Here is a 4384-nt window from a genome sequence, read left to right as displayed (position 1 = left end):
AGTTTCTTTAAAACATAATGTTGTTTCCAGGGCTATTGGTCTTATTTCTTGTTTATTGATCAATCGATGAACTGCTCGAACAATATGGTTTTCACGTAACATATTACAGATAACAGATACAATTTGTTTCACAATAATATGTTTAATAAACGTAGCACATATCGCAGATGTAACAGGCAGAAATGCTAACCGGCGGAATTGGACGCACGATTAATGAACTCAAAGAATGCCCATCGCTTCGGATGTCTTTGATGTACATCGCATAGTTTTGTTACACAATAAGAAGGTATGTAAAACAATTCATTGTTCAAAATTTATTTATTAAAAATTCATTCACCTTAGAATTTCTACTTATTCTCTTTCGACACAACAACCCCAAGAGGTCTTTCTAGCTTCCTTTGATTTTATTTACCTGTAGCCGGATAGTCAGTCCTGCTTACGGAGGATTGGTGCCGAAGGGGTTTTGGACCGGTCCTGTCGTGTGAAGACTGGCACCGCTACCAATACACCACTGGACCGCTCCAAAACCTTACCACAACTTTATAGCATCTTTATTTAAATCTGTCTTTCAACGCGGCATCTCTCTGCTTCAAACGCATTTTGACATCTTTCTAGCATCGAAGTGTCCTAGTTGCATAGATTGATGTTTAGTTTGTTAATATTCTTCTAACTGAAATGAAGGCAAATCATAGAAAAGTTTAACATCCAAAGAAAAGCTGGGTTTGGTATGCTATAAATCTTATGTAGTGTGACGAAGGAAGGCTTGAGCACCTTTTTGTTTCCTACTGGCAGCAACAAAAAGCATCCATCTTGATCCTTTCGGTATGGTACGAGCGAACAACGGTACATCGAACCGTAGTATGCCTGCCAAGTATACGAGGTTAAGTCGAACTTTACGGATCATGGAAGCTTGTGAAAGATAAATTTTTTACGCACATATAAATCGGAAAGCCCGCGTATCCCTTTGTGCTCCGACAGCGTTGGACCTTTCAGGGACGCACCGAACGCGGCTGCAAAGGTGGTGCGAATACGCTACGGAATGGAAGACCAATAAATTTTCATCTCGGCCTGAGCGCACAGGTTTTCCGGATTTTCCTTTCCGGATCCGCCATCGTCGTCGTGCGCCATCGTCATCATTTGCGTTCAAACGCGGGAATTCAATAAACCATTTCCCTTCGCAGGACGCGATTCGCGAGTGGATTGCGTTGGTGCTACTCAGCGAATTTCTAAACTATGCATCCAATCACAGGCCATCGACCAGAACAGAGTGGGTGTAGGCGCGCAGAGGATGAAACAGTGCCATCGCTACTCTGAACGGTTGGCTGCATTTAGTTGCAGGAACCCAAACTATGCGTCCTCGCAGCGTGTGACGTCGGAATTGCGAACGCATAAAAACAAATAAACCACCGCTGCACGGGAATCCGTTACCAACGCGCAACGGAAGCAGACTGACTCTAGGAATCTTTGCCAACCGCCCGCAACGTAGTCGGCGTGAATTGAGCACGTATGTAAAAATGTTATTTAATAACTGTTTATATGACATTCCACTAAATAAAATAATGCATAAATTACGGAATAGTGCACAATAAAGTGAAACTAAAAATGAAATATGTCTACCGAAACGACACATGGGTGTTCTAAAGGTATTTTTTGTGATACCCTGTCGAAACCGCATTCGAGCTCATGCGTATGCACGCGTGAATGCACGCACGAAAATACGCATCATATGCATCCGTTAGCTGGACGGAAAACAGCAGTAAACTCAAGCGCGACTCTATTGCTCTTGCGAGACAAATTGGTCTTTGTGTGCCATTGCACTTTGGGCCAAAGGACGTTTGCAAAAACGCAAACTAAGGACGGATCTTGGAATATGACCCATGATACAGCTTCACAATGGTCTGCGCACTTGGATTCGGTCAAAAAAGACGGCCAGAAATATAGTTTTAAATGCAGTTCTTGCTGCAGCTCTTGCCAGTTCGTCATTGAAAGTGCTTTATGGCACATTTTGAAATTAGTAAAAGCTAATTGGCATCGGCACGATTATTTGCAAACAATACTATTCTTAGTTTTCGCCGCAGTGATTATCAAACTATCTCTGTGTATGATTCTAGTCCGACAAAAGCATCATGCCCTTCTGAAAGGATATCACACTATACGTTTAATCTATGACGTAAATGATGTTATCGTCGACGTTGTCCACGGCTGGCACCAAGCTCGACTAGAAATTGCACCCACATTGTTTATATTTGCTTAAGTGACGAATCGATGCAACGTTCAACAGCAAGACCCCTAGGTATGAGTTTTTTAAACAAGTTCCATTCCCAAAATCCTTGCTCCATACTTATTCACAAAGCTGATCATAAAGATTCAACCAAATCCACTGATTTATTGACGGCAACAGGATGGATGGAAACTGGTAGAAAATTCAAGAAAATTGCTGTAGGATAAGGAAACCGTTTTCTCCCTGCTTTAGGTGTAAAGGCTTTGCATTTTGGTTGCAAATGGCAATGATGTTCAATGGAACCGCGTACACACTGCTCGCTAGGAGCAAAAGGTTGGAATCCTTTCAATAAACAACTAATAAATTTCGTCTTCGGAAAATGGATATATATGTTTGTATGTATATGTGTCTGTTCTTTATCGCTTTTATTTTAAACAAATTTCTTTCGTTAGCCTCGGATGGTGCAATCCCAACAGCCAGCATGACTATGGTTGCGATTGTACCACCAGATGTGTTCAAAGACGCTGAAAATCGTACGAGATCCGAATACGTGGGGTAACGGTATGCCACAACCAATTGTGGTGCATTTCTATCGTGGACAGCTGATGTCTGTCCAGCCAGTCGGAACCGCTGAGAGAGTCCCCACAGCGTTTAACAAAGCGAAATACGAAACGATTGCAATAGGTAATCCCAACTAATAACAGCGATTTAAATCGAAGAAAGCTGATCAGCAAACACATCAGTCAGCCGCATCATCTTATGCAAGCGATCGTACCGTGTAGACGTAGCTCTGTATGGATTGGTTGTTACTGCTAGGAAACAAATACAAAAAAGAACTGAAAGCTTTGCACAGAGCGTTTGGTTTGGTTAGAGTGGAATTTAAGGTGGAGTGTTGGGTAGAACAAGTTATAAATAATAATTTAAAATGCAAGTTTCGACTAAATGGTTGCGTTGGTTTGTCGGTTCGTAATGAATTTGGCGTAGTAGTTTCCTACTAAAAAGCAGATCTCCAAGCAAGAACGATGCGAAGCCATGTATGTATGGAAAAGTGTTGTTAATTAGCGTAGAAAGATTAATGCATTGCTTCATATCCCTTTTGTGGCCATTGAGCTTTCTTGAAGTGAGGAGGTTTCATAGCGAAACTAAAAAGGCTAGAACAATTTTTGGTTCTGCAAAGAATTTCCACGAAGCGGTAGCAGCTGGAAAGTTTGACGATGCTTATGTTCAACCGAGCCAAAAGTGTTCCTTTCTCGTTTGAGGATTTCGAGAAGTATTTTGCGTGGTTCTTAGAATTGCAAACCATCCATGGAGGTGTGCTCAGCGGTCGTTAGAAATTCCTTCACCTTGGTAATTACTCGTGGCCAAACAGTTAGGTTAGGTCAAACGGTATGAGAAAGACTAGGTAGTACAACAAATATAAGCGGAATTCACTGAACTTTACGTAAATGTTTATCCCACTACTAACTACATTAAACATAGCATCGTAATTTAATATTGACAGCACCGTACTGTTCCTATAATGAAAATACATAGTTTCGACTTTACATTTTAGTTCTTCGGACACTAACATAATTCAAAACAGGCAAGGCAAGAGTGAGGCACGAGTGAATCTCATTTCTGATAAGAAAGAAAGCAAAAGTACAAATTGTCAGCATATCCCACCCGGGCAGAGGAAAATGAAAATACTAATTCTTTTAGCTCAGCAGTTCAGTCGTAAATTAACAATTATCGGCACGAGTTTATTAAGTAGTTATCTGTTGTTGGCCAATTACGAGTGAAATAATCAATAGATTTTAGTGTACATTAGAAAAAATCTCTATATGCATAAGACAAAAAATGCATAAATTACACTGATGATTAAGCTAAGTTAATCTTAACAACGTGGCTACCAAGCTATTTTGCAATTTTAATAAATAGTATAGAGTTATCTAGCAAAAATAAACAGTTTTATAGAGAAGATTATGTAACTGTTTAACAGTTTTATTGTATAACTGTACTCTTAAAGATGTATTAAATATTGGAATCTTTTGAAAGGTAAACTGTAAACAATAAGCGGAGAAGGAAAAAAGTGTAATCCGGCAAGTATAATCCGATAAATATGCTTGAATAAAATAGTCCTTCATCTTCGTTCGTCTTCTATAATTTATGACCACTGATAATGAA

Source organism: Anopheles marshallii, chromosome 2 (genome assembly GCF_943734725.1).
Source record: "Anopheles marshallii chromosome 2, idAnoMarsDA_429_01, whole genome shotgun sequence".
NCBI classification, from domain to species: domain Eukaryota; kingdom Metazoa; phylum Arthropoda; class Insecta; order Diptera; family Culicidae; genus Anopheles; species Anopheles marshallii.
Note: the sequence above shows the minus strand (reverse complement) of the source record.